Genomic DNA, 25998 nt, shown 5'->3' with positions numbered 1-25998 from the left:
TTTAGCTACAAAATAATTAAATAGATTGGAACTTTGTCGTTCTAACCTTAATTTAATTCAATTGTGCACTCTAAACTCATAAATGTCTATTAATTTGATATGTATTTTACGGAATCGCCTGTTATGGAATCACCTACGTGCACATTCAATTAATTTGATGCTCGAAAAGGACTGGCGTCCCTGTCAACTTCTTACACAAGGAATCCACCTTGTGTACAAGCCTCGTCAAATAGATATAATCCTAGAATCCACCGTGGAATATGCCTCCTGACATCAGTTAGCAAGAGGGGGAATGTAAAGAGGTCTACTCAAGCCCCTAGTGATGTGAAGAAAAAGATTCCATAAGTAGGCTAGGAGCTCTGAGACTTAGAAGAAGAATCCAATTTTGAGTATTTTTTGCATTGCACTCTTATTACTAAATACCACCTTACCCCCTACCTTGTTATAAATCTACTCAACTTGGCATTATAATTTGAGAATAATGTTAAACGAGTTACCCAAGTCAAGAGCTTTCAAAGCTTTCCTAGTAAAGAAAACCACTAATACTCTTATGTTAAAGTGCAATACATTGTGATTCACCCTGTTTGCATCCAAGGTGACTCACTTGGCCATGCCATCCATTCTCTTATCCCTATTTGTGTTAAGCATTGTTGTAAGGATTTTTGAAAGTACTTGGGCATTGGCCTCCAAGTATAGTTTGACATCCTCTTGTGTATTGAGTGAGGCTCATCTTCCTCCTTGCTAGCTTTGCCAAAACCTTCAATGCCTTCTACTACACTTTCGCTCCACTTTCTCTCCTGCGGTAGTGCTAACTACTCTTGATGAGCTCACATCCCTTGCATAGTCCTTTATTGCCACATTAGAGCTAGATATTTTGCTTGGTATGGCCTAAGCAAGCTTCCATGCACCCACTTGCATGGGCTCATGCAATGTGGGATACAAACTCTTGTTGCGATAATAAAATATCTTGGTTATCAATTAAATTTTTACATTATTAAGCAACATGGCATTCAAACTTGCAAATCTTATCATCATGATGAATTCCAATCCTTAAATCTTTAGCTATCAAACAATGAACTGTAGGTTGGAAAAGTGTTTAAAGTTCCTTGTGTAGCTATCGGCCTATCTCCCCTTCAGCGCCCATGCACACGTCTCCAGTATGTCGCCATTATTTGCATTGGTTGGAGCGGGCACCCTTAGGGCTCAGCTACTGAATGCTTTCACGCTCAAATCGGCTCTATAGCTTGAAGTCCTCGGCCAAGTTTCTGCTGTCGCCATCATGAGAACTGACGTTCTCCTCATTGATGTTACAGACATCAGACCGACGATGATGATCAGTCCACGATAAACCTTTAGAAGCCGGATAACTCCATCTGTCCTTACCTCTTCTCTTTATGCAGAATTCAGTGCTCTTCTTCCACTCTTCTCCTTCCCTCTCTGTTTAGCTGAATCTCCCCCCTGTGGACCTGTTTTTCAGCAATAAAACAAAGCAGCACACTGACCTTCCCACGACGACGGCCTGCTCCTTTCCTCTCAGGCCATTAGGCCATGCAGAAAAAACGCCTCTTCCTCCCAATCTCCTCCCTCTTTGAACATAAAGCTCCCCTTTTTCCACTCAAAAGGCTACTCCACACCCTCTGATCAGCTCATGCCCATGCCCTTCATAAAATCTCCCCTTCTTTTTTGCATGAAGCATCGTTAAGTGTTCTTTTTCCCCCAAAAAGCACCCCTTATCTCATCTATCTATACTACATTATTATTGGGTAAGCACCACAAAGTTGTCGAGCCTACTTTTCAAATCTTGCATATCTTGCATGGAAAAGGACCTACCATGATGACTAGGTGTGATCTTCATTCCTGTTCATCATGTCGTCCTCCACATCACTCATTGGTGGCTTCGCGCTCTTGCCTACGATCCTCCTACTCTTGCCTGCTGGTCGTGCATCGCGCCAAGGGTGATCGATTGGGTGCTGAGGACGTGGGGGTTGAGGTTGTAGCCAGGGGGTCGACATTTAACCGAGTAAATCTCTCTCTCTCTCTCTCTCTCTCTCTCTCTCTCTCTCTCTTCATGAGGGGTGCGTCAGGGTCGTCAACGATGGCTGTCATTGGCCAGGGGGAGGAATCTTGCCAAGGGTGCGTTAGGGTCGTCAACGATTGATATCGTCGGCCAAGGGGAGGAATCTTGCCTGTTGAATCTCTGATCCTTGCTTCCCTCAGATCGGAGGCCACCTCTGCCCTTAGGAGGCTGACATCTTTCCTCATTTAATTACAAATTCCTCATTTCCTCTTTCAACGGCAAATCTTTGATGCCATCTTTCAACCTGAATCGCCTATCACACTACAACAAAAAGGCCTCATAGACGCACATTTAGACGCGATTTTTGAATACAGAGAAAATCTTACGGGCGCATCTATCCGCCCGTCTATTTGCGCGTCTATCATTTCGCATCTATAATCGCATGTATCAACGAATTTACACGCACAAATAGACGTGCAATAGACGCACATATGCATCCGCATATAGACACGCTAGTAGACGCGCTTTTACAAGCACTGATAGACGCGAACGAAAAACAAAAAATATCCTTTTTTTAAAGATATTTAATTTATTTTTTTAATTTGAATTATGAAGCGCGTGTATAAGCGCGTGTAGTCTGCATTATAGATGCGCGAATAAACGTGAATTATCTGCAATTTAGACGCGCTGATAGACGTGCTGATAGACGCGCAAAACAGAACTGGACAAAAAAAACCAGAGAGCATACATCAGATTGTGTATTTGGGAAAAAGACAATGTATCTTACGGGCACGAGAATTGAAAATAAAAGTCCATGTATTCATTATATATCAAAGCATTTACAAGGGAAGTTTAAGTGATTGCGACCTAAAGCGTGACCGCAAGCAGTACGCTCAAAGAGATATCATACATATACAAGAAAAAAGGCTTCATGAGGAGGTATGGTGCTCCTCTACGAATCTGAAGAGGAAACATCCTTGCTAATACCACCATGGCTACTAGCATCGCTATCCCCCTCCTCGCTATTCTCCACATCCGGGTTCGCCTACACACACAAAAGATCAGGGTTGCTTACATAGACAAGGTGGAGAAAAAGTTATAATTAGTTATACTTTTAATAGGAAAGTAAGAAAAACATACCTCCTCTGGCTGTCGAATCCTCATGGCCCGGTTGTATTGGTCCTCAGTGATGAGATCCTCCTCATAAAAGTGAAGCCATGTCGCTGCGCGGTTATGGCCTCAATGGTAACCTACCTCTCTAGGAGGTGTCCTACCAACGACGGTAGTTTGCAAAACATTTAGAGATATACAAACAATTATGAGTCACAATATATTAGACTAAAATATATAAAGAATTGAAAGAAATATTGTTGAGTGTTGAAATGACCTATTTTTTGGCTGATTTTTGTTGTTTTTGAGAGCAGAATGGTTGATTTTATGAGATGATTGATTGGTTTGGAAGTGGTTTGAGAGTGTTTTGGATGATACTGATTATGTTTTGGAAGTTCATGATGTTTTTTAGTGGAGATGTGATGTTCTGATTGGTTCTGTATACCTTCTGTAAAGCTTCTGTTTTGTTCTGTTTTTTCTCTATAAGGAGTGATAGAGTATTGATTGATAGGGTTTGAGATTGTTTGAAAGCTTATTGAGTGATTTTTGATGGTTTGGAATGGTTTGAGTATGAGTTATGAGGTTTTGATGACCTTCTATAACCTTCTGTAGATCTTCTATAGAGCTTCTGTCTCTGTACTGTAACTGTACTGTAGCTATTCTGGTACTGTACTGTGACTGTTCTGTATGCTTCTGTATGTGTTTTGATGGATGAGAGTGTAGCTTGGGAAAGTTTTTTAGCTTTGGAAAGAGGTGAATACAAGTGTAAAAGAGCTAAAAGAAGTAAAAGAAGTAGCTGCTGAAGACTCAAGGAAAGACTGAAGTGAAGTGACAGTAGTGAGCTATGAAAGGACACTATAGTGGCTCTGGTGACTCTTCATATCAGACATACCTCTTGGGAGGGGTATCCACGACCTAAGAAGGATTATTGAGAGTGATTATGAGAGATTTTCATGAGGATATGATGTATTATTGATGGAGAGAGGAGAGAGAGTCAGACATAGCCAATTCTATTAAAACAGAGTGATTGTATATGAGAGATTGAGAGAGAAGACTATGAAGATATTGAAGATGAACACTATGTGATGTATTTCCATTCAAAGATGGTGTATTCCTTTGCTTTCTTTGTTATATTGATGGATTTTATGAAGATATTGAAGAATATAGTTGATTCTATCAAATCCATGGGAGATCTACATGATGCTGCATGAAGATTTGTTGTGCCTGGTGTTCTTTTCTTCATTGTGATCATATAAAACCTAATAAACAAGCTTGTTGATGTTACAAGATAGATTTTCTTACAAGATAATTCCCTTTTCCTTAGTGTTCCTCTTGGGGCTCCATGTTTTTGGTGCGCAGCCGAGGAAACTTGCCATCAACAAGCACCAGAAAAGGCTGAAAATGAAGGAAATGGCATTGCCAAGAAGAGAAGAATTCAATGAATGTTTGTAAAGTTCCTTCTTCCACTGAAGAGTTGGAATTTCTCATAATCAAAGTCACTTTCCACAAGAAGTTCATCCCACAATGGCGGAAAGACATCACCATCATGATGCATGCTCTATGTGGTGGACAGTTTCCTCTTCCTATTGAAGCAGCAGAAACTTGCATCTTGATGGCAAACTGTTTGGGAACAAACTGAAGAGCAGAAACAAAGAGAATGACCATACATGGAAGATTTGGCATTCGTTGAGAAGTTTCCAGACATCATCAAGTGGGAGATTGTGAAGAAACTTTAGGAGTCTTGGTCTGTGGAGGTTCACAGAGACAAGAAGGAAAAGAGTTGGAATTTGTTCGTGGATGCTCAACAGCAAGATACATGGGATGCTTGGTGCACTGCTGTTTGTTCAATTAGCAACCCACTGGAATTTGGTAGACAGAGTGTTCTTTACAACATACACTATTGAAACCATCAGAAGCTAGCATTACTATGATGATGGCACCACCACAATGCTCAGATGTATGCATTTTGACACCTTCAGAACCGAATACCTTCCTCTGTGCAGTGGCATGAAAGCAGAATTCAGAGACGTTGAAAAGAAAGAAGTAGAAGAAATGTTGGCAAGATAGTCCTACAGAGACTGAAGCCTTCTGTTAACCCTCTGTGGAGCACTAACAATAGAGTGGAGCCAACCCCTTGATGAATGACGCAATAAAGAGGCAAGCGTTAGAACGAGTCCAGAGGTATGTGAGAAGAGAGAAAGCAAAAATCAGAGCCGAGAACGAGCTCGCAGCAGAAGCTGCCTTTGACGCCCTTCCGGAACTCTTTACAGAAGTCCCAATGGCACATCAAGCCTCGATCTTCATGTAGCAGAGTTTATGGTAGCATATGTGGCTAACAATGCCAGAACCCCTGAGCATTGGTTGGCAGTATTCCCCGCCACTTTCAAGGGCGCGGCGTTTCAGTGGTATGAGAGACAAGCAGCAGGAACTTTTGGCACATGGAACGACCTGAAGTTGGCCTTCCTCACTAAATTCACGCATGAAGGTTTTGAAGAGCGGATGCGAGAGGAATTTATGAACCTAAGTCAGTCCTCTGGAGAAAGAGTAGAAGCTTATGTCTCACAAATGGAATCCATCTTGAAGATATGGACTAACCATAATCTAGATGATGGCATTCAGAAGGGGGTGTTTCTCAGAGGATTACAACCAGAAGTCTGAAAGTTTGTGGAGCTGCAAAGACCAGCCACACTGCAAGCTACAACAGAAGGTGCAAGACTGTACGATGAAGTGGAAGCTAGATTGGCGATGAATCCATGAAGAGGATTCCTACCTCCTCTGATGCCAGGAATGATGTACCCACCAAATGCAGTCCCAGGGACTGTCCCCTACCCCTACCAACAGATGCCCCCAGTATACAGTACAGTGCACCAAATCCACAGTGGCCACAATCAATGCCTCAAATGATGGTTCAACCACAACAACAATGGTCCCAACCAATTTCCCCAATGCCAAATCAACAGCAATAGTGGAACCCTACCAACTGGAGCCAACAGCCAACAGTTCAAACAGGAGCTCTGAATCAGAACCAGAACAGAGACCTCTCTGTGCTAGCCCAACCTATTTATACAGTGATTACAGAGACTCATCAAAATCCTACTGCCAGTACCTCAGGAGGAGAAAGCTTGAAGGATTACTTATCCAACTCAGTTGCAAGTATCAAAAAGGAGTTGATGGATGTGATTACAGAGTAGCTACAGATGCTGAAAGTGAATATTGCTAGCATATCCAATGTTGCAGGAGCAGGAAGAGATGTGATACGGTCAAATACTTGGTGTGGTAAGTGTCATCAAGCAGGCCATTTAGCCACTGAATGTACACGAAAACCAACCATTCCTGGAGCCTTCTGTTCCTACTGTTTGCGGAAGAACCATACAGAGGATATTTACTCTCTGAAGGAGATGCATGATAGGAGAAGGAAGGAAGAAAACGCAAGATTCAACTTGTTGGAATCTAAAATGACAACGCAGGATATTGGACCCAAGCCTAGAGAGTTTGGTCCTAATTTCGGACCAGAAGATTTCCCTCTCAAAGTTACAGAGGAAGACAGTCTGGCGGTGGTCAGAGATCAGAAGTGGAGTGTTACAGATATGGAGAAAAGGGACACATTTCACCAAATTGTCCAAATCTCAGAAGGTCAGTGGATTACAAGCCCTTATGCAGTCGATGCAAAGGAGAAGGCCACACTGCAAAAGACTGTCCAAGCCCAGCCCCAATGAAAAACAGTGCTACTGATAGTCCAGCCAAGGCCCAAGAGCCTACCTCCAATTTAGTGGAATTGGAAGTTGTTGCCATCATGCGTGCAAAGAAGAAGGAACCACCTATCCAAAAAGAAAACAATTTTCCTGCCAGAACAGTGAAGTTCAATCTTCCACCAAAAGAACAGAACAGAACAAAGCCTGACAGTGCCGTACAAAGCACTACAGTGCCACAGAGAGTTACAAAGACAGTTCTAGAGACAGGACCAGAGGTCCATGAGATAGAAGAGGAGGAGGTGTCACAAGTGGCAGAAGAAGTCCCCATGATGCCCTTGTTGGAAGAAATAAGGAAAATGAAAATGGGTGTTGCCCCATTTTCTAACCGGTTAGAGAAGCCAATGGATCATATTAAGGAATACGATCTGGTCAGAGATCTAGATACCTTTAAGCCAAACCTCACATTCCGACAATTATTGATGTTGTCTCCCCGTTTTGCCAAAAAATGTTCAAAAGTATACTGACAAGAAGACGTGACTTAAGGATTTCTCCCCAATCAGCAACAAAGTCGAACAAAGCTCCAGAGCCTGTAAAAGAAGTGGACGTTGCTAACGCCTTCCTAGATCCGAGTACCCCAGAGATTGGCGTGTGGATAGAAGGCTGCTTTATTGCAAATGCACTGATTGATGGTGGCTCATCAGTGAACATTATGACGGATGTGACAATTAAGGATCTAGGCCTACAAGGGGTGCGACCCACCCAATGGCTCATCAGACTGGCGGATCAGAGCAGAATCAAGCCTTTGGGCATTCTCTTATATGTGAAGACTACAGTGGCTGGAAAAGATTATTGGCTAACCTATCTGGTGGTGAAGCCAAACTCTTATGGTATATCCTACCCCCTATTACTGGGCAGACCATGGCTTTTTGAAGCCAAAGCAAGAACGGATTGGTTCAAAGGAACCTTGACCTTGGGTAGAGGACCCAACAAAGTGGTGCTGAAGCTATATGGTTCTCAAAAAGGACATGGATCCACCTCCTTGGAATTATCTTCTGACTCCCCTAATGAGGCTACAGATGGAACATCAGCAGACGAAGATGCTGTCAAACAGATCCTTCCCAAGAAAACAGTGGCACGTTTCTTAACAGTGGATACTGTAAGCCAACTCCCAAAAGATGCAAAGCCTTTGACAATGGGTGAATATTTCCTGCCTGAACCAGGAACGATTTTTGAAATCACTTCTGACAGTGAGATAGAAGTATGGATGTACTGCTCTCCCTGTTACATGGCCAGAGCAGAGCTAGAGACAAAGGAAGAAGATAAAACAAAGAACATGTTCTTCTCTTACAGAGCTCCCACAGAGACAGAGCCAGAGACAGAGACAGAGACAGAGACAGAGACAGAGCCAGAGCCAAAGATAGAGACAGAGCCAGAGACAGAGACAGAGAGAGACAGAGACAGAAGAGGATGAAGATGATATGGAAGAAGAAGGTTATGAAAGCGAGATGGAAGAGCCTATCCCACCCGAAGAGGTTATAAATAAAGAAGAAGTTCCAGAAACATCAGAAGCAGACGAGCTCATGCTGTGGGACAGAATGGTGAGGGTACCATTTGGTCTGGTAAATGGATCTTCTCATATGCAAAATCTTTATAAGAAATGGGTGAAGAAGACCAAGCCATCTTTAAGCAGTGGTTCTTGCCATCCTCAACCACCTTTGCCAAAGAAAGATGATGATGATGCACCATGCCAACAAGCACCAGTCCCACAAACCCAACAGGCATCAGAGGGTCCCTGTTATGTGACGTTCCTGAACGTGTCATCAGAATATGAGTTTTCAAGCCAAGAGGTAACTAATCTTGAAACCAAAACCGAAACGGCCCTAATCCCATTTCAACATCTCAAGGAGCAACCTAAGTCTCCACCAAAAGAAGAAGGTGGTTCTAGTGGTGGGACATCAGAAGAGGACACCACTCCCTTGAAGGAGTCAGATCTGTATCTAGAAGTAGTCTGCGGGACCTTCATCCGTGAAGTAGAAGGTGAAAGGCAGTTAACTTTTGTGGATGTAGATGACACTGAATGCCATTTGAAGGTGGGTAGCAGCCTACCAGAAGAGAAGTTGTCAACCTTGTACAACTTGTTGAAAGAGAATTTGGACATATTTGCTTGGTCCTACAAAGACCTAAAGGGGATTGATCCCACAATATGTCAGCATCATATTGACTTGGAGCCTGATGCCAAGCCAGTACGGCAAACGACAGAGGCGGATGAACCCGAATTATTCCACCTTGGTGAAAGCAGAGTTGCTGAAACTTCTGGAAGCCGAGTTCATCTATCCAGTGGCAAATAGTGAATGGGTCTCACCTATCGTGGTGGTTCCCAAGAAGAATGGCAAGCTTCATATATGTGTGGATTTCCGAAAGCTCAATTCCAAGATGAAGAAGGATCATTTTCCTATCCCTTTTAGAGACCAGCTGTTGGACACAGTGGCAGGACATGAACTTTATTCCCTTCTGGATGGATTCAGCAGATACAACCAAGTCCAAATTGCAGAAGAAGACCAATCCAAAACAACTTTCACCACAGAATGGGGGACCTACGCTTAGCGAGTGATGCCGTTTGGGCTCTACAATGCCCCTGCTACTTTCTAGCGAGTCATGATGGCCGCATTCCAAAATCATCCGCACGACTTTATTGAGGTATATTTGGATGACTTCTGTGTCTATAGTTTGATCCGGGAACACTGGAGACACCTGGAACAATGCTTTGATCGATGCCGAGAGTATGGGATTTCCCTCAACCCCGACAAATGCATTTTTGAGGTCTCTTCTGGAGTTCTATTGGGCCACATTGTCTCTGCACAAGGGATATCAACAGACCCTGCAAAGATCGAAAAGATTGCAACTTTGACAGCACCCACCAACCTCAAACAATTGAGGGGATTCCTAGGCCATGTGGGCTATTACAGAAGGTTCATAGCCCATTTTGCAACAAAGGCAACCTCCTTGCATAAGCTTCTGAGGAAAGTTGCAGAGTTTGTTTGGACAGAAGAATGTGACAAAGCCTTCAACACTCTGAAGCAGTGTCTGATTGAGGCACCCATTTTGCAACCTACTGATTGGACGAAGGAGTTCCATGTACACACTAATGCATCTATTGAAGGCTTAGGCGCTATCCTATACCAAAAGGGCTCCTCAAAGCTAGATCAAACGATCTATTACGCAAGCCGAAAAGTCACTAATAGAGAGCGAAACTACACAATGACAGAATTGGAGTGCTTGGCAATGGTGTTTTCCCTAGAGAAATTCCGCCACTATCTCCTATCTACCCACTTTAAATTTTATGTGGATCACGAGGCCCTATCCTTCCTGATGAACAAAGCAGATGTCAAAGGACGAATGATGAGATGGCTCCTTCTATTTCAGGAGTTCGACTTTGAGGTAATTACCAAACCTGGTTATTCCCATGTTCTAGCTGATCATCTGTCGCGTATCCCACAAACTACAGACAAGGAGCAGGATGATCCAGACCTCCCTGATGCTTCCCTATTCCTGGTAGAAACTGTATCTCCATGGTATGCAGACATTGCCAATCTGCTGGCAACCCAACAGTACCCTCCTGGTATTTCTAGTCGGGAAAGGAAGAAGCTTATGTTAGAATTAGCCCCCTACACACTGTTAGGCAGTGCACTATACAAGAAAGGCAAAGATGAAGTGCTCAGAAGATGTGTTCTAGGAGATGAGATTGGGATTGTTTTGAAGGCTTGTCATGATGAGCCATGTGGAGGCCACTTTGCAGGAGAAGCCATAGCCAGGAAGGCTCTGCTAAGCAGGATACTGGTGGCCTACCATTCATAAGGATGCTTATGATTACTGTAAAAGATGTGATGCTTGTCAGAGAATGGGGAAACCTACCAAGACAAGTGCCATGCCACTACAACCTATCCTTCCTTTGAAGCCGTTTGAGAAGTGGGGCATCAATTTCGTAGGTCCAATCGATCCTCCCACCAGAAGGAAGCAAAACCGATACATCCTCGTATGTACGAATTATGTCACAAAGTGGTGTGAAGCTAAAGCCCTAAAGCGGGACGATGGTAACAGCGTGGCCCTATTCATGTATGAGAATATCATCACCTGTTTTGGCAGTCCCTTAGAGCTGGTAAGTAACAGAGACACTCATTTCATTAATAAAGTCATGGAAGAGTTCACAGAGCTGTATAAGATCCGCCATCGCAAGTGCACTCTTTATTACCCCAGAGCCAACGGCCAAGTCGAAGTCACGAATCGCATCCTCTGCTCGATTTTGACAAGGACGATTGCGGCACATCATCGTGATTGGGATGATTGACTTACAGAGGCCCTCTGGGCGTACAGAACCTCCCATAAAGCAGCAACAGGGTGTGAGGGGGGGGTGGGAAGGGTATGGGGAGGGGGGGTATGGGCAGGGGCCCATAGGTGTGGGTGGGCATAGGGGAAGGGGCAGGTGCCAATAGGATGGGGGGTGCCCAAGGGGAAAGAACGGGCGGGGGCCCATGAGAGAGGCGTATCCCCCGTCCCGCGCCCGTGCACGGGGCGGGGTAAAAAAAATTTGCCGTGACTGGATTAAAAGAGCACCCGGATGATGGTACGGGTCACGTGGACACGATCGGGGCGCGTGGAGATGCGTAAAATAAAAAACGGGCGCATTCACGCGTCGGACGAGTCGCACGAAAACACGTAAAAATAAAGAAAAATTAATATCTTCCAATCTGGACATCAAAACGAAATGTCGTAAAAACAAAAACTGGGAAGAACGACAGGAGGAAGACAGGGAAAATGTGCAACGGGGGTTCCGGGGGAAAGACAGGGCATTCACGTGCAAAAAATACGAAAAACGGGTCCAAAAACGCAATTAAAAATTAATATCGGAAGATCCGTGCATTGAAACGAGGTGCAGGAAAAAGGAAAAATGTGCAGAAAGATATGCCCGACAATCTTATCACATCAAAACATAGTTCCGATTGAGATAAGATGCGTTCACTTGGGAAAAACCCAAAAAACAGACTCGAAAATGGAATCGAAAATTAATATTGGACGAACCGCTTGCCGGAATGACATACAGTAAAAAGGAAAAATGTCCGTAGGAAGAGATGGCACAAGGTTGTCATGTCAAAACGCAGTTCTGGTTGAAGTAGGAGGGGTTCACACGCAAAAAACACCAAAAATACGTCCAAAAACACATTGAAAAATTAATAATTAAAAATCCAGAAGGTGAAAGTGGGTGGAGGAAAAAGGAAAAAGGTGGGGGAAGGCACGGAAGACACGGTTGTCAAATCAAATTGGAATTCCGATGCAAAAAGGGTAGGTTCACATGGAAAAATATCAAAAAGACGCACGAAAAGTCGTAAAAAATCGTAAAATTAATATTGGACAAATTGTGCATCAAAATGACACGGAGTAAAAAGGAAAAATGTTAGGGGAAAAGTTGTTGTTGTCAGGGCTATGACGTCAGGTCATGGTTCCGAAGCAAGCAAAGCGCGTTCACATGGAAAACCGGCTAATGTGCGCAAAATGCTTCAAAAATTAATAGCTCGAAAACTGTGCACCAGAACAGGGGTTGGTAAAAAGGAAAAATGGTCAGTTCACAGGGAGGAACAGGGCTATAAGGTTGGATGTGGACTTTGGTAAACGTAGGGTACGTTCACATGGAAACACATCAAAATCAGGGAATGAAGGAAAACTGCAAGGGAACAGCCCCGAGGGTGGGTGGAACATAGACGAGTGGGTGGGAAGGGACCCCATCAGGGTAAAAGCAAGTCATGGCATAGAGGTATTAGCAGGTTGAGGCATGTGCAGATGGGGAGGCAACGTAGACGCGCAGGGACGCGTCCCCACACTTAAAACCTTAACGAATAGGGTGAACCGAGCAACAGGGACCTAGGACCACGCCATAGACCATCCACTAACATCCCCACACTTAAAACATAATCGTCACGGAGAAACATAAGTGGTAGGGTTAGAAAAACTTGGCCCATGTTGTCGAGAATGAAGGTTGATTGTCGATGGCCCGTTGTCAATGGCCCGTCCTGTGTTGTTGTCGGCTGCAGAAGGTATGAAGGCATCTTCTCAGCACACGTCCGTCATGGCAGGGACCACGCGACAACACCCAGGGAGGTAGCTGGTTGAAAAAATCGCAGGAAATGCGTCGATGATAAGGAATGTTGCACTCAATTCACAGTCACTCATATGGAATGAAAGAACTGTCACTCGCCCCCTGACTAATATCACTCGAGGAATAATGATTGAAACCCATATCTCATACCCGGCTTAGAAATCGACAGGGAAATGGTGCAGAAGGAGTATGCCAAGGTGCACAGTTGATGGTGCATTAGTGCGTCCAACCCGTCTAGCATAAGTGCAAGGAGGAAGGCAAGGGAGCCTTACAGTGCAGTGTACAGAACAGGGTGACGTGTCTTGTGAAGACGGTAGAGACCCATCCCGTGGGTGCATAGGGAAACGGGAACATACCTGACTCCAAGTGTCGTAACGTCCCTCATGGTTTGAGTATGAGTTATGAGGTTTTGATGACCTTCTGTAGATCTTCTGTAGAGCTTCTGTCTCTGTACTGTAACTGTACTGTAGTTGTTCTGGTACTGTACTGTGATTGTTCTGTATGCTTATGTATGTGTTCTGATGGATGAGAGTGTAGCTTGGGAAAGTTTTCTAGCTTTGGAAAGAGGTGAATACAAGTGTAAAAGAGCTAAAAGAAGTGAAAGAAGTAGCTGCTGAAGACTCAAGGAAAGACTGAAGTGAAGTGACAGTAGTGAGCTATGAAAGGACACTGTAGTGGCTCTGGTGACTCTTCATATCAGACATACCTCTTGGGAGGGGTATCCATGACCTAAGAAGGATTATTGAGAGTGATTATGAGAGATTGTAGTGAGGATATGATGTATTATTGATGGAGAGAGAGAGAGAGAGTCAGACATAGCCAATTCTATTAAAACAGAGTGATTGTATATGAGAGATTGAGAGAGAAGACTATGAAGATATTGAAGATGAATAGCATGTGATGTATTTCCATTCAAAGATGGTGTATTCCTTTGCTTTCTTTGTTATATTGATGGATTTTATGAAGATATTGAAGAATATAGTTGATTCTATCAAATCCGTGGGAGATCTACATGATGCTGCATGAAGATTTGTTGTGCCTGGTGTTCTTTTCTTCATTGTGATCATATAAAACCTAATAAACAAGCTTGTTGATGTTACAAGATAGACTTTCTTGCAAGAGAATTCCCTTTTCCTTGGTGTTCCTCTTGGGGCTCCAAATATAAATTTAAAAAAACTAGAAATCAAAATATACTTACAAACTCTGTCGCCCGATTCGTAATGCGACGATCCCATTGTTTCCATTTGGATCCGTCGTGCCTCTACGTGCTGGCGACTCTTCACTTTCTCAGCTGCTTTCTTCTTGGATTTTTTCCACTCTACGCGGTGGCACATAGGTGGTTGGCTGTAGGCTCCACGCCCCTCCTCCAGCCTCCGCAGTGAGTCCCTGGCCCGTGTCATGAGGTGGGATCTTTTGTTGTGAAGCATATCCCTCACTTTTGTACGTCCCCAATCATTCGAGAATCGCTGACCCTCAGGATTTGGGTACCTCCTATGGACTGCCCTCGATAGCTCCTGCCACAAGCCGCTTTTCTAATTTTTGAAGACAATGAAACAATCTTTATACGTCGCATGCACGATGCTCCTCATGTACGCCATTACATCCCTTCCCTCATCATCATGAAAGATGCCACCAGCATTTGTAACTCTATAGTATTAGCATACAACCTCCTCTATGTGATCTACTGGTGAGGGTGATCGCTCGCCACCTCCTAGGCAACCCCCACACAACCCTCGTCCTCCCCCTCGACTCTCCCTCCTCCCTCTCTGTCGACTGCCCTCTGCCTTGTTGGACGCATGAGCTTCTGCAGATGCACGTGCTTCTGCAGATGCTTGTGCTTCAGCCGATGCACGTGGAGCACGTGGAATACCTGCAAATGGAGTACCTGCATATGGAGTACCTGTATGTGGAGTACCTGCATGTGGAGTCTGGGAAGTAGTGCCAGGCAAAAGACGCCAGAGGCATCCCAGACATGACACTGAACACCTCATCCACTGTGGGAGAGCGGCCAAGGTGTCTGGTCATCTCTCCCATGAAGTCTTCCCTACTGGGAAAACCTCCAAAAAATGCATTGATCCCCCTGCCAAAGGAGGCCAATGGATCATTCATGCGATCCACATCTGGGTCATTGCTAGATGAACTAGGATACGATATCCGCAAAAAAAACACAGGAAAAAGACAAATTTATTTGCATACAAAAAATCATATATTACCTACATTTTCAAAGAGCTTTCTTTAGACATTGAGCATAACACTTAAGTACTAATGCTTCTCTTAAATAAGAAAACTGATAAACACAAACATGGGAATGGTCACATTCATCATTGCAAACATATATTGTTTAATATCAGAATTGGGAGACCTGGCGCGTGTATCCCCGCGTCTACATTGCAGGTTAGACGCGCTCTTAGACGCGCTCCAGAGTGAACCTTCTGTCCAGCGTGTCTATCTGCGCATCTAACATGCAGCACAGACGCGCTGCCAAACGCGAATCCCAGGTCAATGCGCGTGTATAATTGCGTGTAGACTGCACGTCAACCTTCTGTGCAGCGCGTGTATCATCACGTGTACACTGCAGAGCACACGCGCCAGCACACGCGCTCTAAGACGCGCCCTCAGACGCTCTGAGAGGAAACATTTTTTCGCATCTATGTCTGCATCTACAATGAGATGTAGACACGCCATCAGACGCGCTGTCGTAGAGTTCGTGCAAGAGTTGCTAAATACGGGGTTCAAAATGCTGCAAGGAAAGAGGCTAACAAGAAGAACTCAATTTTTGATTGCAAAGTTCACTATATTGCTTGTCAAGTTCGTAGAGTTACAACAAAGAAACTACCAACAAACAAATTTTGTTCAAGTCCTTCAACATGTAACTTTTGGCCTTACTCCAAGGCTCTTAAGCAAGCTCAAGCTTTCAAGCCACTAACAAAGGTAGATAGCAGAAGGTTCACAAATGGTCTCCAACCCCATGTATAAATCAGAGCAACATCAAGGGCCACCTGTACCTCAACATTGCTGAACTCCCATAAACCTGGGTGTTTTTTGGGGTTCAGAAACATTGGCCTAAGGGCATAGAAGAAGAGCTGAAACAAGTCCCAACAAGCTTTCAAGAATGTGTTTATAATAAGCCTTTCTTCCAATTAGTTAGGTTTGTCCATATCCAGTTCTTCCACCCCTTGATACCTGTGATGATCCAGTTGATACTTCTGAAATGTCACAGACATGGCACTCCACAAGCAAGTTTGCAAAAATTTCCAAGAAGCCGGTTGTATATCGATGTAGAGAAGGCCAGATTATGACTTAGTTCATGTATTACCAGAAAAAGGTTGTGATTGAGGAAGACTCCAAAGAAATAGGCAACAATTAAGAGAGTTGTCCACCACTGAGCATATCTGAGACACAATGCTATCCAAAACTGTACCAGCACTACTGCTACTATCTTAAGGAAGGCCTAGGCATCCGGACCGAAGAGGGACTTGATTTCGGGGTATTTAGATAGGATCTCTCTTCTGCGGGAGACATGGGGCTCTTGAGTGTCAGCCCAGTATAATTTAGAGTTACCCTGAGAAAAAGCAACGTTTTTCTTTAATGATGTTATCACAATCTCCAAGCTCACCATCCACGTCTTCTATGTCATCTTTTTCTGCTTTATGTCATCTCCTTTCGAGGTTTCATCTTTCAAACTTGTCATTCCTCTCTCATAATAGAATGCATGTCCTTCCATCCGCTCTGGGTTTTGACATCAGCTGCTGTTGTCATAGTCACGAACACCAAGATTTTCATTGATTGACTGCCTTAAAGAATTTTTGGTTATTTAGAAGTGAATATTCTGTGTTAATATGAATTCAAGGAGATTGCCGATGATTTAAAGTCGCAGCAGCTTTGTATGTTGATCCAGCATCCGGACGAGAAGCGGCAGTAACAGCGGGAGATTCAGAGGCCTCTTGTTATGCTTCATCTCTATAGGCGAGGGAGTTGTGGTGCTGGTCACCCTGTTGCTTCACTCAATGCCCTTCACTCGATGCTTCCTCCTTCCCTGTTTGTATTTGTATAAATCCCTTGGTTGTGTGATGGAGAGGAAACCCAAAACTCCTCTTCAACCCAGGAGGGCTGCCATCTAATGAACTGAATTCAGTAATACAGACGATGAACTGAATCGCACTAGACTTTGTGAGACCCCTACAGGATCCTATTGAAACAATCCTCTCAAAATTGTGTAAAACCCAAGATTGATTTAGCTGGCAGGAACTGGGCAGCATCCAAGATTGGGAGGCAAAAGACAACTCGAAAACAAAACAACATACACCCAAACTTCCATCGCACAATGAGCTTGAACACTGACGAATAAGGCCAGTGAGAGAGAGCACCCAAAGCGATGGCGTCGCCAGTGAAGATCATTTAGGCTGATTCCATAGATTCCATTCCTTGACTGCCTGTCAGAGAGAAAAAAAACTCCTCCCGCTTTTTCCCGTTTTTCTTTTGCTTTAGTCCTCTTTGACAAGAATAGGCACGGCCTAAAAAAGCTCCTATCACGCATGTTTAAATCGTAATGAGTAATTAGAACATTAAATCTTCCCTCTTCTTTGTATAAATCCCTCAAATCATTGTGGTCAATACGGCGTCCATCGTACAGAACTATAGCAATACTTGGTGCCCAAGTGGCAAATTCATAAGCCCAATTGGGAAGAACTGCCTTCGGTGCGATGATGAGATGTGGGCCAGTTAATCCTTTGTTTTCCATCAAATATGGCAATAGAGCTATTGTTTGAATGGTTTTTCCAAGCCCCATTTCATCAGCCAATATGCCATTCAAGTTGTTATTGTACAGAGACAACATCCACTGTAAGCCTTCTAATTGATATGATCGCAACTCTCCGCCTGTTAGCATAACAGCTGCTTGGTAACCTTTTCCTCAATGGAGTGAACTAAAGAGTTGTATTGTCTTTGACCCTCAAGTAGGTTTCTTTTCTTCAAGGACCCCTCTCCATCATAATCTCCATTGCATGTAGTGCCAATGTATCTTCTTCAAAAATGCTTTGTCCCGCATGTTACGTTGGCCTTGTTCACGTGCAACCTTTATCTTCATAGCTTAAATGTCGGCTTCTACAAAGCTTCCTTTGATTCCATGGTTTCCTGCACTTTTCTTGGAATTCATCATTGAAATTGACAGCATGATAATATTCTTTGGCATCAGTTTTTCATATTTTTCTGACACACACACAATATGCACACAAACAGAAACACACGCAAACACAAACACACAAGTGGAGTATGTACATTGGATGCGGGTACTGAAAAGAACGGAAAGATAATGCAGCAATCAAACACAATGAAACACACGTGAAAAGATAACAAAGATGCACAACAAAAATGGAGGTGTTTACGGCCCGGATGCGCAGCAGCACGACATCCACCCCCTCTAAACTTGCACATCCTCCGGATGAGCCAACTATCCATGATCATCCAAGTCCACAAACAAGTCCAGTTCTTCATCAGTTTCTGGTAGACCTGTTTCTCCATGAGCTACATCATCCATATTCTCTGCTTCTTCTACTAGAATTTCTTCTGACTGCTCTTCTTCTGCCAATGCTTAAAGTGCATATTCTTCATCTTCTCTTCTCTTGAAAATCTTGACTCATTTTCCAGCAATGGGCACCCTCAATACCGTCCCATCCAATTCAGCCAACTCATAGGTAGGATTGTCAAAAACCCGTTTCACCTCATACGGTCCAAACCATCTTTGAACCATTTTTATCATGCTGCTATGCTGATTCTCTAGGCTACTGTCGTAGACTAGAACCCAATCTCCCTCTTTTATGGCTCTAGGCCGCAAGCGATGCCTCAAATCAAACCTGTCCTTGTTCCTGATTTGAGCTGTCTTCAAACGATCAACTGCCAGCTGCACATCTTCTGCCCTTCTCTCTAGTTGACGAATCCGAAGAGCTAGAAGCTCCTCTCTTGATAAATTCTCATGCCAAGGAAAAGCACTCCACGTGAGAGCACAAATTTCAGTAAGCATGACAGGTTTTTGCCCATACATCAACTCTGCAGGCATGTATCCAGTAGTCACGCTATGTGTAGAGTGGTCTGCCCACAATGCAAAAGGTAGTAATCTCGGCCAATCTCCAATCCGACCTCTATAAGCTTTTGCCAATGCCTTAACTATCGGCGGATGCCCTCTTTCGCTCTTGCCATTCCCCTCTGGATTATAGGCAGTAGTAAGAGCCAACTTAATCTTTCCTATACATCCATACCTGCAAAATATTTCTTTCAACAAGAATTTACATACTGTAGTGGTGGTTTTCGTCCGCAAAGATCTGCCTTCAACATAGTTTGTAAGATCCTCCCTGGCCAAGACAAGATATCTCATCTGCCAAAGCCCCACTGGCAAAGTAACCAAGTCAACCACCCATTTATAATGCATACATAGCGGATAGGTCGGATGCAACTCATCGCGATGCCGCACTAAAGAGTAGAGCTGACAGTCCCTGGAAGTCTCCACAAAGTGGGAAACATCCTTATACATCCCTTTCCACCAGTATCTTTCTTTGATTTTCTCATAGGTAGCCCACACACCTCTATGTCCAGCCCAAGAACTCTCATGAAACTCTCGCATAATCTGTATCTGCATCACTGCCTCACAAACTACTCTCAAGGGTAGTCCGCCTCTCTTCTTTGGGTGCTTCCAAAGAAAAACATCTTTCAAGAAATACCCATAAGCCTTTCTTCTGATTTTCTTGAATGCATCATCTATCCAATCAGCTCTTCAAGTCAATGAACTCAGATACTGACCAATTTGCAGCCACTCACCAACATAGAGTTCTTTAGTAAAGGCTTCGACAGTAGATACATGACAATCATGAACAAGGACAGAAGCTGTAAACTTTGTCTCATCATCTTCTGCAAGCAACGACTCCTCATCCTCATATCTTGCTCTAGACAGCATGTCAGAATTGGATTATCTTTTCTTGCTATATGTCGAAATTCTGGATTCAATGATTTGATGTAGGCAATCCACCGAAGCATCGCTATATCTGGAGTCGAACAGCTAGTAATCATGCCAAGCAAAGGCAAGCAATCTGTTTCCACAACAACTGAAGCACCAATAAAATACCCTTTATCACACTTCAGTGCAGTGACTACTCCCCACAACTCTCTTTTAATCTGCAGATATCTCCTCTGCCGCTCATTAAGAACTTTAGCTCCAAAGCGGATTGCATATCTGTTCCCATCAGCATCATCCTGTCCCACTGCCCAACCTATGCCAATATGGCTAGTATCAACTGTCAACATGATTGGCCGTCCACTCTGATAATCCGCCTTGCGAAGAGTAGGAGCTGACTGCAACAGCTTCTTGAGTTTACGCATGGATTTCGAATGCTTCTCATCCAATGAAACTTCTGCCCCTTTCGAAGCAGCTGATAGAGAATATCTGCTATGTGAGCAAAATGAGGAATCCAAATCATGTAAAATACACAAGCTCCCACAAATCTACGCACCTCTGAAGTAGTCGAGCAATACTCTGCAATCCTGCTTATGGCATCCACCTTTGCAGGTGAAGGCTTTCTGCCATAATAACCAACCATATGCCCAACTATGATAACTTCATTAACACCAAAGACAGATTTTAGCCCTGAAAGAGTCAAATTCACCTCCTCTAATCGTGTCAATATTTGCTCACAAGCAACCAAGTGTTCAGCCACAAACTGTCTACATCCTCACAAATCAAGACTCTCATTCTTTTCTTCTTCTGCACAACCCTTAATAGGCACATCATCTAAGAACGGCATGGTATACTGCGGAATATAGTCTCGTAGAACTTTATGCATAGCATTCATCATATGAGCAACTGAGTTAGTGGCACCTTGAGGCAAGGTACATATCCTCACAAGACCAATAGATATCCGCATAGTGGTAATATCCCTACTTTCCAAGGCAAGCTGAAACTGGTCATAACCAGAATACAAGTCACCTAGGGAATAGATGGCTCGTCCTGCAAAAGCCTCGGCAAACTCATCCACAACTGGTCCTATTCCCACATTTCTGATTGTCACTCTATTCACGGGCTGCATATCCTGAATAAATCTCAAGGTTCCATTCTTCTTTGGTACAATAAACCACCTGTTAGAATAGGGCGCAGAAGAGGGTTCCAAAATCCCCATCTTAATCTTCTCATTCAGCAACTCTATTAGCTTTGGCAAGTGTGCTCTAGGCACAGGTATAGGACGTATATTCCATGGCACATGAGGAACAGTGAAGATGACCATAGGCGCAACCAATTCGTGACTAATGCAGCCAATTTCACGAGGAAAGAAAGCAAATGCCTTACCATGTCGTCCAAGCACCTCTCTAAAATATTCTTTTTCCACTGGAAGCAAGAAATCATCATTTCCAATCTTCAATTCTGCAAGAGTTTCAGCTGTAAATTCATGGCCAATATTTGCAGGATCTCTCAACATAGGCTGCTTCATAGCTTTTTCTATCTGCTCATCACTATCAGGAGGAAGCGGCCCTGCAACCGGCTTAACCTTCTTATCAACTGTTTTATACTTCGTGTCAACCTTGGCATCAGTCAGGCACTCTTTTCTTTACTATAATTTCTGCAATTTTTCAGCAACTCTCAACTCTGTTGGTGGTGGCTGAAAGATTTCAGCCCTTTGCTCTATGGACTGCATGGGTGCAGCCTGAAACTCTGTATGCTGAAAATTTTCAGCATTAAACTCTGTTGGCTGAAAGGTTTCAGCGCTTTGCTCTGTGGACTACCATGATGCAGTCTCATACTCTATATCCTGAATTTTTCTAGCATTTAACTCTACTGGCTGAAAGGTTTCAGCCCTCTGCAACTCTGAAAGCTGATCAAGATCAGCCATAGATTCGGTTTGCTGAGTTTTCTCAGCCTCTGACTTAGTTTTCAGCATAAAATCAGAAATTTCCTGATACATATCCAAGGTTTGCACATGTATGATCCTTGAACCTTTACATACATCAGTTTTCAGCATATTTTCCATCTCAGACAATGTATCTGCATAAGACATTCCTTCATACAGCCCATCCACATGCTCTTCTGCTTGCAAAATACCTGCAGTCTTCAACTCTTTCTCCTTACGACCAATAAACTGCCTGGCAGCTCTAGACAAATCTGAAATTTTCTGATAACTCACTGAACTATTTGAAGAAAAACCAAAAAAATTAGTGGAGAAAGATTGGCTACCAGGAGGCGAGATCTCCTTAGTGGTGCCTCATGCAAGGAGTCCCTGTTTCTCGGATGATTTACTCCAACAGTCATAAACTGAACAGCTCACATACCATCCTTACTATGTATCCATGCATAGGCTGAGCCATCATCCATCACTTTCGTCTCCATTCTTGCTTCTGTAATGAAAGGCTGTCCAAGAATAATCGGATAAGAGCAAGAATCCTAAACAAAGCAATGATAATCCTCTTCAACATTGCCAATAGAAATTTTGATGCTCGGACAAGCAGCATACATATCACCAGAAGTATTATTGGCTGCTCTCATGCGCCAGCCATGCTCTGCATCCATAGGCCACTTGCCACTCTCATAAACACCTCGAGCAATGAGATTAATCTCGGAACCATGATCGACTAAAGCAACCAAAGGAATCTGTTTTTCTCCAATCCTTACAATCGTCTCAGTGGTTGCTCTAGCCCAATGACTACGTGAAAAATGGCTGCGAGGAATGAGGATTGGGGTATCATCATCCTCATACTGCATAGGCTGAACTTTTTTCTCCAACTGTGGATTGACAGAAGCATTCTCAACCATCACTGCATCATCTTGATCTTTCCCAAGAGCTCCATGCCATAACCCCTATAAATCAGGTCCTTCCATCGCATGTCGTTTCCTCCGCAAAAGATCCTAGATCTGATCCTATATTTCTCTTCTCGCAATCCCAAGAGCTTCACCAACAGTAAAAGTAACTTCATTATTTAAAATTCTTTCATGAAAAATCTTACTCATATCCGTCTGCATGTCAAGGTCTGACAAGAGCTTGAATCCTGGCTCCTTTCTTGGTTGTCTCTTTTCTTTCATTTGTTTGTCTCCCATAGGTTGTTCAGGACCTGATTGTGCTGGAGAACTCATCATAGGTGGTGAAACAAAGTCACCCCCTCTAGTCTTTTTGGAAGTGCTAAGACTGTCCTCATCTCTTCTTCTCTTTTCCTCAACCATGGCATCTAAACCTTGTGTTTTTGCCATATAAGCAAAAATAGAATACCTGTCAACAAGAGAATCCCATCCCGTTTCTCCTTGGATGCTGGAGCCCACACAAGTCATAGTGGATGCCTGAACTTTCCCTCTTCTCGCTATCTCAAAGGCAGAGGACCATAAGGCAGAGTCTCCATCTGATTTCTGCTCAAGCTGGACTCCATAAGCTGAAGCATCTCCTCTAACACTCACATAAGCTGATCGCGCAGCCATATCATCAACGAGCTTCTTCATGCCTCCCTTACCAAAGTTCGTGTTAAGAGGAGAACCAGTCTCTATCATCCATATCTTCCCATCTTGTCCCCAAAACACTACGTTCTTCTTACACGCTTCCTGAAAAGCATCACAATCTCTGTAGTGTTGGTGCTCTGTACTATCGCACCAAATACATCATCTCCCTTTTCTTTGGCCAGCTGGGAAAGCAGTCACACTGGAGCAGGTGCTAGAACAGGTACTGACATAAGTTGCTCTTTTAACTTCCCAACTTCATCTTTGACTGCCTCTATCGTCAAATCTGCCAAGCCTTTAATAACATCATCTATTGATAAGGGCACTGGAGCAGCAGGAACTGATGGATTTACAACAGGAGGAGTAGGCTTAGGCATAGAACTTGCAGCAGGGGTAGAAGTAGAGGTCTCCAAGGATTTTTCAGAAGCAGATCATGTATTACGATGCAATCGTACCCTCTTGCGCTGCTTCTTAACAAGCGCATTCACAGCATCAATGACATGTCTCCACTTGGTCTTTAAGCCTGAATCGGTAGCTTGATCTTCCAAAAGATCATCCAACTTTTCCTGTAAATCAGCATCAGCAGCTTGTAAAAATAATTCCACCTTCTCCATCTCCAAAGCTTGCTACTCTGTCCCGTCCAACTGATCATAGCGGCTCTCAAACTCTCGCAGAAGGGCGGTAACTAAAAGTCCCTTATTAGGCATAGAAACCCACGCTAAGAAATTCCTGCGGTTCATAAGACTTGTATCCTCCAGGAAATATTCATCTTTTAAAGCCTTCTTAAACTCTGTCCAACTAGCATGTGTTCCTTGAATTTTTGAAATTCGGACTTCAAGTGCGCGAACCACGATCCGCAAGAAGTAGCGGCTCCAAACGTCTTGAGAAACCCCAAAAAATTCATCTTTTCTTCATACAAATGCAGGTAAGTTGAAACTTATTGGCCGTTGAACTGCTTCATCTCCTGTTGGACAGCCTTTAAGGCATCCATGGCATCACTATCGCATTTCCGTGTGCTTGCTGCTGCATATAGGATGTAAATGATTGAAACAAATGCTTCATGACATTCTCGTCCGTCATCTCTTCTTGCGAGTCTCCCATCTTGCTGGAAATTGATGCAGCGATTTCACGTTAGATTCACCAGATATGTAGTAGAGTTCGTGCAAGAGCTGCTAAACACGGGGTTCAAAATGCTGCAAGGAAAGAGGCTAACAAGAAGAACTCAATTTTTGATGCCAAAGTTCACTATATTGCTTGTCAAGTTCGTAGAGTTACAACAAAGAAACTACCAACAAACAAATTTTGTTCAAGTCCTTCAACATGTAAATTTTGGCCTTACTCCAAGGCTCTTAAGCAAGCTCAAGCTTTCAAGCCACTAACAAAGGTAGACAGCAGAAGGTTCACAAATGGTCTCCAACCCCATGTATAAATTAGAGCAGCATCAAGGGCCACCTGTACCTCAGCATTACTGAACTCCCCTAAACCTGGGTGTTTTTTGGGGTTCAGAAACATTGGCCTAAGGGCATAGAAGAAGAGCTGAAACAAGTCCCAACAAGCTTTCAAGAATGTGTTTATAATAAGCCTTTCTTCCAATTAGTTAGGTTTGTCCATATCCAATTCTTCCACCCCTTGATACCTGTGATGATCCAGTTGATACTTCTGAAATGTCACAGACATGGCACTCCACAGGCAACTTTGCAAAAATTTCCAAGAAGCCGGTTGTATATCGATGTAGAGAAGGCTAGATTATGACTTAGTTCATGTATTACCAGAAAAAGGTTGTGATTGAGGAAGGCTCCAAAGAAATAGGCAACAATTAAGAGAGTTGTCCACTGAGCATATCTGAGACAGAATGCTGTCCAAAACTGTACAAGCACTACTGCTACTATCTTAAGGAAGGCCTAGACATCCGGACCGAAGAGGGACTTGATTTCAGAGTATTTAGATAGGATCTCTCTTCTACGGGAGACATGGGGCTCTTGAGTGTCGGCCCAATATAATTCAGAGTTACCCTCAGAAAAAGTAGCGTTTTTTTTCGATGATGTTATCACGATCTCCAAGCTCACCATCCACGTCTTCTATGTCATCTTTTTCTGCTTTATGTCATCTCCTTTTGGAGGTTTCATCTTTCAAACTTGTCATTCCTCTCTCATAGTAGAATGCATGTCCTTCCATCCGCTCTGGGTTTTGACATCAGCTGCTGTTGTCATAATCACGAACACCAAGATTTTCATTGATTGACTGCCTTAAAGAATTTTTGGTTATTTAGAAGTGAATATTCTGTGTTAATATGAATTCAAGGAGATTGCCGATGATTTAAAGTCGCAGCAGCTTTGTATGTTGATCCAGCATCCGGACGAGAAGCGGCAGTAATAGCGGGAGATTCAGAGGCCTCTTGTTATGCTTCATCTCTACAGGCGAGGGAGTTGTGGTGCTGGTCACCCTGTTGCTTCACTCAATGCCCTTCACTCGATGCTTCCTCCTTCCCTGTTTGTATTTGTATAAATCCTTTGGTTGTGTGATGGAGAGGAAACCCAGAACTCCTCTTCAACCCAGGAGGGCTGCCATCTAATGA

General features: G+C 43.6%; 2 pseudogenes; both read right to left on the bottom strand.

Moving 5' to 3' along the window:
- Positions 1–15873: 15873 nt before the first annotated feature.
- Positions 15874–16586, bottom strand: LOC148026299 (sphingolipid delta(4)-desaturase DES1-like pseudogene; annotated as a pseudogene).
- An 8196-nt stretch (positions 16587–24782) lies between these two features.
- Positions 24783–25492, bottom strand: LOC148026298 (sphingolipid delta(4)-desaturase DES1-like pseudogene; annotated as a pseudogene).
- Between the last annotated feature and the right edge of the window lie 506 nt (positions 25493–25998).

The sequence above is a fragment of the Lygodium microphyllum genome, chromosome 13 (assembly GCF_053477565.2).
Source record: "Lygodium microphyllum isolate KBCC chromosome 13, Lygodium_microphyllum_v1.1.10, whole genome shotgun sequence".
Lineage (NCBI taxonomy): Eukaryota > Viridiplantae > Streptophyta > Polypodiopsida > Schizaeales > Lygodiaceae > Lygodium > Lygodium microphyllum.
Note: the sequence above shows the minus strand (reverse complement) of the source record. Positions and strands in the feature narration are given on the sequence as shown.